Source organism: Chlorocebus sabaeus, chromosome 23, assembly GCF_047675955.1.
Source record: "Chlorocebus sabaeus isolate Y175 chromosome 23, mChlSab1.0.hap1, whole genome shotgun sequence".
In the NCBI taxonomy this organism is placed as follows: domain Eukaryota; kingdom Metazoa; phylum Chordata; class Mammalia; order Primates; family Cercopithecidae; genus Chlorocebus; species Chlorocebus sabaeus.
In genome coordinates this window covers 3236297-3245059 of record NC_132926.1, presented here as the reverse complement: position 1 = coordinate 3245059, position 8763 = coordinate 3236297, and the positions used below count along the sequence as shown (strand labels likewise).

Genomic DNA, 8763 nt, shown 5'->3' with positions numbered 1-8763 from the left:
GTATTTTATACAGTTAAAACATATACGTATTTTATATATGTATATATACATATTTGGGAGTAGGGAAAGGAGACGAGGGTCATGTAAACCTAAACGGTCATCACATTACCCCAAATGAGCCTGACTTTAACAAAGAGATAATCAATAACTCCTGGGGATTAAGTGACAACATGGGTGCAGCAAGAAGGGAAAGGGCACAAATTTAACTTTTAAATATACTTTGATATTTGTTTGGCAGAGTTCAGGCCAACCCCAGGCTTCTGTCCTTGCCAGACAAGTAAGCTGATGATATTCAAAGAAAAAAATAAATAAATATAAATTCAAGCAGAGCTCCATACCACAGTTTTCCTTCAAGTCATTGGCCGGCAGGCAGTTCCCGACCACCAGAAACAGAAACTTTGGCTCCAAGGCAAGTGAAACAAACCAAAAAAAGTATTTCCACTTACAGCATGAAAATACAGAAACTTCATCAAAGAAAGAAAACTATCAAAGAAGTCTACTTCCAGCAAAACTGAGGTAGCACTGCTTTCTCTGCATTCAATGCTTGCGTAGTTCTCAGTATGTGTTCTTAAAAAATGCTCCCTTGACTGACAGGTGCAGCATGTTGATGGATAAAGTCAACATGAAATGCAATCGGTCAAAGAAGGAATGAGCAAGAAGTGAGGGAAATCAGAGTTCTGCATAAATTAGCTTAAAAGGGGGTTGTCACCAGACTACAAATGCTCGTGGCTGGCCTTGGCTCTCCAAGAGCTCTAAATCGCCTGGAAATTAATGCAGTGTGATTAATAGTTAACACTCCTATTCAAATCTGTGTAGATATTTAAAAATAATTATTACTGGCTGGGGGCGGTGGCTCACGTCTGTAATCCCAGCACTTTGGGAGGCTGAGGTGGGCGGATCATGAGGTCAGGCGATCGAGACCATCATGACTAACATGGTGAAACTCCGTCTCTACTAAAAATACAAAAAATTACCTAGGCGTGGTGGCGGGCGCCTGTAGTCCCAGCTACTCGGGAGGCTGAGGCAGGAGAATGGTGTGAACCTGGGAGGCAGAGCTTGCAGTGAGCCGAGATCAAGCCACTGCACTCCAGCCTGGGCAACAGACCAAGACTCTGTCTCAAAAAAAAAAAAAATTTACAACCTAATTTCAACCATGCAAATCGCACTACACACAGTACAGACCTGCCCTGAGAAACAATATGCAAACCTGAGATCTGGCACTGTATCATTTTATAATGTTAATTCACCGTAATGGTCCTATCCCCTCTCCCTGCTCTATGCCCTCCCCTACCAAAAAAAAGCCTAATTTGTGCAAGAAATGGCAGGCTTATTCTATCTGAAGGCTTCAAAAAAAGATAACATGTAGGCAGGTTCAAATACTTTGGGAGATTCCCCCCAAAAAAGCAATAATCAAAATAACCAAAAAATGAAGAAAGTGCCTACAACATGATATTTAGAACCCTTTCAGATACAAGGCAGAGAAAGGTGTGTTGGGAGAAAAGCTGACTGTTGGGAAAAAACGCTGAGGCAGGGCTTGCATGTCTGACACAGTGTAAAAGAGTCTTGGAACATGTCCTGGGTCCAGGGTCTAAAACCCCTTGTGGCCTTTGGAACACCAGCTCTGTGCTAAAGGGTGGAAGGCTGCCCTGCCGCACCATAATCTAAGCCCAGGGCATAAAACCCCTCGTGGCTTGGATGGAATCCAGGGCTCGGCGTCAAATGGAATGTGACCTCTGGAATGTGTCTAGACTTGCTGGCTCTTTGCTTCTAGCACTCCCAGGCTCATAGATTGATTGTATCTTAAACTAGAAGAACATGTTTCCCATTATCTCAAGTAGCAGAACATGTTCCATATGCTTCAAAGAAAAATGCTAAACTGTCTCAGCTGTAGATCATGTGCTTGATAAATGACTTTCTTCCAACCCCTACATCCTCACCACCTGCTTTGTTTGATCTCCAGTAAATAGTGCCAGCTTCCAGAGCTCGGGGCCTTCGCAGCCTCCATACTGGCGTTGGCCACCTGGTCCCACTTTCACTTTTGTCTTTTCTCATTCCTTTGACTTCGCCAGACTTCGTAGCCCCCACGGCCTGGGGTCGAGTCTGATCACTCCAACAGAGGTGTAAAGTAGAAAATATCCAGATCTTCAGTAGTTTCCCAAAAGGTTCAATTCCTCAGCCACAGGGCAGCAGGCAGATCCTTGCTGCTGTGCCTGGGACAGAGCCCTAAGTCTGCTCCTCAGGACACAAGCCCTTGGGCCCTGAGCTGAGTGCACTTCTCCCTTCTCTTCTCTTTTCCTTTGCTCCATTTCGCACTCCACAAAGGTGTCAAAGAGACTTGACCAGGCCTCATCTTCACTGTGGTTGTTGCTGAGGTCAGGGCCAACCACCTGAGTGAAGTTAAGGAACATGTTCCAACTGTCCTGGGAGATAGCCTTGATCCTCAAGGGGTTCTCTCTTAGGAAGTTTAGCCATTGGTCCAATACCAGAGAATTTTTCTGGGTAGAGACTAGTTTCCACAGGACAATGGTTATTTGCCGATGCAGTGACCACTGCCCTTCTTCGGAGTCCAGGCCAAACTGAAATGTAAACTGGTAGAGATCCTTGACTTTATCCTCTAGTTTGGCTTCTGTTAAGAGGCTAGGGAACCGTGCACAGATTCTGTCACTGCTGTCTGCACTTAATGCTTTGCAGCCATCAGAAAACTCCTTTCTGGTGAATTTGCACATGGTTGCAGCCTGGAACTTCCAGGCCAAGAGCAGCACTCGAAATTCTGTGGGGTCGACACATAGGTCATTGCAAAAGCGCTCCATGCCTTCCTCCAAAATTGCATCTTCCCACTCATCCTTGTAGCACCTGAACAGTTCTTCCAACCCCTGCAAGGAAGACTCCTCAACATTGGACTTGGACTCCCTCCCAGCATCTCCCGAGGACTCCTGGGACGTCAGCAGCTGGCAGGCCTCAGTGGCAGCCTCGGCCTTCTTGGTCCTGTTGACAAGGCTATCTTCCACTTGGCTTGCCACAGAGTGGTACTTGCTCCTCACAGTGGCCTGTACCCACCTACCTTGTGACTCGTTGCTGGGGTCATGGTCTGCATTCTTGCTGCCCAGGGTGGATGAGGGATTCTTGAGCTTGGTTACACAGTGGCCCATGGTGCTGGTGGCCTGACCTTTAGAGTGGCCCCCTCTGGATCGGATACCCTTGCTTCCGCTGGCCCATGTACCTCAACATGCCATCAGTCGGAGGAGCCAGCCAACAGCTGCTCCAGAGGTTCCTCCAGTCGAACCCCTTCTGGAAACAACAGTGGCCTGGTGGGTCCAAACCACCTACCATTCCTACTGGGGTTTCCAGGCTCCTTACCGCGCCGCTGCTGCCTTTTCTTCCGCCACTGCCACTGCCTCCTCTTCATCTGCCAAGTTTTTGCCTTTTAATAGGGAAAGTGAACCATTGATGTTTGTCACTATACGTGTGTTAAGTATTTTTCTGGTTATTTTTGCTTATTTTGTGGTCTTATTTCCTTTGTTCTCCTTTCTTTACATTTGTTGAACATCTGATGATTTTCTTAGTTCCCTTTCTCCTTGGATAAAATGAAAATTCTGCACTTTTCCTGAAAATACTTGTCAGTGATTTTTTATATATTTTTGTGACTTTGAAATATTGATTAAATAAAAATTAGGGAGAAAATAGTAAGAAAGGAAGGGAGGGAGGGAGGAAGGAAGGAAGGAAGGAAGGAAGGACAATGAACTCTGTGCCTGAGTGTTGACACTTTTTCTGGAGTTCCTAGTCTTGGATATGAAGTACACAGATTTCTTGGAAATCGATTTGCCCTCTCTCTCTTGTATTCAATCCTCCTCTCTCCACTATAGTTGACCCTTAAATAACACAAGTTTGAACTACATAGGCCCACATTGATGTGGATTTCTTCCAATAAAAGTTATACTGAGTGTGCCTGCTTCTCCTGCCACCTGCTGTACCTTTGCTACCCGAGACAGCAAGACCAACCTCTCCTCTCCTTCCTCCTCCTCTGCCCTCTGTGTGTGAAGAGAAAGACCTTTGTGATGATCCACTTCCATTTAATGAGTGTACGTGAAATAACTGTTACGTTATTAGTAAGGCTTCCAGTCAACAGCAGGCTATTAGGAGTTAAGTTTTGGGGGAGTCAAAAGTTATACATGGATTTTAGACTGTGAGGGAGGTTGGTGTCCCTAACCCCCATGTATTCAAGGGTCAGTTGTACTTTCTCCCTTTTCCTTACTTACATATCAGAATGCTCTCTGTCCTTAAATGATGAAAACCTTTTCTATTGCTTTATTTCTATTACCTATTCTTATTTCCATAGTCTCTCATCTTCTTTACAAAAAGTTTTAAGTAATTTATTTGGCCAGACACAGTGGCTCACTCCTGTAATCCCAGCTCTTTGGGAGGCAGAGGCAGGCAGATCACTTGAGGTCAGGAGTTTGAGACCAGCCTGGCCAACATGGTGAAACTCCATCTCTACCAAAAATACAAAAATTAGCCAGGCCTAGTGGGCGCCTGTAATCCCAGCTACTCAGGAGGCTGAGGCAGAAGAATTTCTCAAACCCAGGAAGGGGAGGTTGCAGTGAGCCAAGAATGTGCCGCTGCACTCCATCCAGCCTGGGTGACACAGAAGACTCGGTCTCAAAAAAATAAGAAAGAGAAAGGAAAGAAACAAAAGGAACGAGGGCTGGACTGTGACTGTATGTGGCTGATAAATTGCTATCGACCTCATCTGTTCCGTGTCAAGTGTCCTGTGTTTGGTCACCATGTACCATTTAGGGCAGGGATTCCCTCCTTCACCAGTGGGGTGATAGGAGGTTATCACCACCACTCCCTCCTCTCCCACGGGAATCTAGAGCAGCCTTTCGTGCCTTTCCCTTTTTCTCACTTATACCTGCTCTTCCTGTCCTTACCTCCCAAAACACTTTTTGTATTATGTCTCTGGTTATTTCATGATTCGTTGCAGACATTTTCTTCCATTTGGAGGGCAGCATGTTTTCTCACACAGATCTTTGGGCCCTGTCCTTTTAGTGCTGCTGGGCTTTTCACTTCCCCCAGAGGGTTTTGTTGGCATAATCCCTTATTGAGGAGGAATTTTTAGTTTCAGGAGTCAGTGACCTTCAAGGATGTGTCTATAGATTTCTCTTGGGAAGAGTGGATTCAAGCAGATTCTGCTCAGAGGATGACCATGTATGGGGAGGTGATGCTGGAGAACTACAGGAACCTGTTCTCACCGGGTAAGGACTTCTTATAACTCAAAACCCACCTCTTCATACCTTTCCCCCTCAATCCTGTGTGACCTCTGAAATTTATGAATTTGGACTCGAAATCCCTGATCATAAGGCATTGTTTTAGGGTGTTTGCTTGGTGTCCTCTCTTTCAAGGTGGAAGACTGAAATTTTCTGTAGAGAATGGAAAATGGGGAACTTCATAAGCCACACCTTCCTTGTTTCAGAAGCCATGAAGGAGAAAGGATCAGAACTGTGCTAGGATTGGCTTTTAGACTCAGTTCAGAACCCAAAGTTAATGTCTTTCCTCTCAAGCAGGAAATCACCTTTCCAAACCCAGTGTGACTTCCCAGCTGGAAGGAGAAGAACTGAGCCTGATGAAAGCAGAACTGCCCGACGGTGGCTTTCCAGGTAAGTGCCAGGCTGCACAGACTTGTTACATGCGTGTGTCTCTTGGAGGAAAATCACTTCAGAGATTGTTGGGTCTCTGGGGAGACTAGAGCTGCTGGATGTGTGCTCTCAGGTGACACCTCCGCATTACTGATGGGCCTCATTTCTCTAGGGCTCCCTTATGTCATCTTGCAGGGAGGTGGTGGATTATGAGGAGTAAATGAGTTGTTACATATATGGTACTTACCCACTGCCTGGAACATACTGAGCATTTGGTAAATGTTAGCAACCACTATGTCGTCTTCCGTCTTCCTCTGCACTCTGAATACAATCCCTGTCTTTACACATCTTCTCTGGGCTTGTACTCTCTTTCATGAGTGTTTCCTCTCAACCATAACATATATGCATAGCTTCCTTTCCTTCATTCATGTAAATATTTGTAAGCTTCTTCTCCTTCAAAGGAAACTAACATTTCTCTTCCTCTGCGTTGTGTGAGAGAGTTTTATACAGTCTTCATTTAAAAACATGAAAAATGATGTTAGCCTTGTTTTCATTTCTAGCAGCCTTACATTGTATATATTTTCTTTCTCATTCCCAGAATTCCAATCTGCATTACTACCCATTCAATGCTATTTACCTCAAAATGTTGAATGCTTCTTTGTTATCTGGTTTCTAATCCTCATCACAACTTAAGTTTCTGTTTTAGGTGTTATTACTGACTTTTCTCTGCAAAAAAAAAAAAAAAAAAATGCATTTTACATCTTTGTCTTCTCTACCATGTGCAAAAGTACCAATCATGTATTTTTTTTTTTCTTGAGATGGAGTCTTGCTGTGTCACCTAGGCTGGAGTACAGTTGTACAATCTCAGCTCACTGCAAGCTCTGCCTCCCGGGTTCACGCCCTTCTGCTGCCTCAGCCTCCTGAGTAGCTGGGACTAAAGGTGCCGCCACCACACCCAGCTAATTTTTTGTATTTTTAGTAGAGACGGGGTTCCACTCTGTTAGCCAAGATGGTCTCGATCTCCTTACCTCGTGATCTGCCTGTCTCGGCCTCCCAAAGTGCTGTGATTACAGGCATGAGCCACCATTCCCGGCCCCAATCATTTCTTTATATATATGTTTTTAAATTAAAGAGATAGGCAAATATTTAATCTCTAAATAGTATAAAGCTGTCTAAGGTAAAGCAATGAAAGAAATCATTAAAGGAACACAATTATAGGGAAAACATTGCCCATAACCATCACTGCTGGTTTCCCATCAGTTTTTTAAAGAATGGGATTCTAGGAGAGAAAACTTTGGGTCAAAGGATATATCCTTTTTTTTTTTTTTTTTTTTTTTTTTTTGAGACAGAGTCTTGCTCTGTCGCCTGGGCTGGAGTGCAGTGGTGTGATCTCAGCTCACTGCAAGCTCTGCCTCCCGGGTTCATGCCATTCTCCTGCCTCAGCCTCCCAAGTAGCTGGGACTATAGGCACCCACCACCACACTTGGCTAATTTTTTTTGTATTTTTAGTAGAGACGGGGTTTCACCGTGTTAGCCAGGATAGTCTCAATCTCCTGACCTTGTGATTCGCCTGCCTCGGCCTCCCAAAGTGCTGGGATTACAGGTGTGAGCCACTGTGCCTGGCCAAATATATCCATTTTTTTATGACCTTGCTACATATTGTACTGCTTTAGATACTATTTTGTGTTGAATGATAATTTCTTTATTATAAAATGAAAGGTAATGTTACTTTTAGTATAGATTTCTATGGATTTTATTACTATTGATATTTGTATTTGTCCTTGTGTAAATAATCTATGTATTCATGTATCTATTGAGTACTATTCTTAGCACTGGGACTACAGCAATAAGCACAGCAGGCAAAGTGTTTTTGAAGAGCTTATATGCTCACAGAGGAGATAATAAACTAATAAAGGAAGAAGGAAGGGAGGGAGGGACAGAAGGGAAAGGAAAGGAGGCAGGAAGGGAGGAAATGAATATAACACAGTGATAGGTGTGGTGTGGAAAAATAAAGCAGCATAAGGAAACTATGTTAGTTAACTGGAGTGTGATTTTACAGGTTAGTCAGGAAGGGCCTCTCCTTTAATGTGACTTTTGAACAATACTCAAAGTGATGGGCCATGTAGGACAACATTGAGGACCTAAGGAACAGCAGGTGCGAAGGCCCTGAGGTAGGAGATTGCATGGCATTGTTTGAAGGGGAGAGTGCTAAGAGATACAAAGATTTCTGTAAACCTTATCTTTCAGTCCTTCTGTAAAAAGATCTGTTTGTACTATCATTTTTTAAGTTTCTGTGAGCCACTTTCTTATTCTCTCAGTGTTCTTCTTAAATGGCAGTCTTTCTAATGCATGCACTAACTTCACTCATCTGTTTGAGAATATTTCGTTTTTCTTGTTTCTGGTTCTCTGGTATGTATGTGCAGCAGTTTTTTCCGTGCTCCCTAGATTATTTTATTTATGCCATTTTCATTGCTTATTGTCATTCTGGTGGGTTTTCTGGAAGCAGCAGAAGCAAACACATATGTTTTGATACTGTGTTTTCATCTCCCACTTCTTTACCCCCTTCATGCTTCCCCACCAGGTTAGAACCTAAAGGTTTTCACTTTTTTTTTTTTTTTTGGAAGATGTAATCAGGCTGGAGTGCAGTGGCGCAATCTTAGTTTACTGCAACCTCCACCTCCCGGGTTCAAGCAAATCTCCTGCCTCAACCTCCCGAGTAGCTGGAACTACAGGTGCACACTGCCATGCCTGGCTAAATTTTTGCATTTTAGTAGAGCAGGGTTTCACTGTGTCATCCAGGCTGGTCTGAGCTCAGGCAGTCTGCCCGCCTCGGCCTCCAAAAGTGCTAGGATTATAGGCATGAGAGTGGAGAAACCAGCCCCCAATATTTCAACATAGGTTCTTTTCTATTTTGCCTAAGTGTCAGCCAGTCTGAGAAATAAAGGGAAAGAGTACAAAAGTGAGAAATTTTAAAGCCAGGTGTCCGGGAGTGACATCACATGTTGGCAGGTTCTGTGATGCCCCCTGAGCCGCAAAACCAGCAAGTTTTTATTGGCAATTTTCAAAGGGGAGGGAGTGTACGAATAGGGTATGGGTCACAGAGATCATATGCTTCAAAGGCAGTAAAATA

At 44.0% G+C, this 8763-nt stretch overlaps 1 pseudogene; it reads right to left on the bottom strand.

Moving 5' to 3' along the window:
* Positions 1-1928: 1928 nt before the first annotated feature.
* On the bottom strand, positions 1929-3850 carry LOC103245091 (DCN1-like protein 3 pseudogene; annotated as a pseudogene).
* Between the last annotated feature and the right edge of the window lie 4913 nt (positions 3851-8763).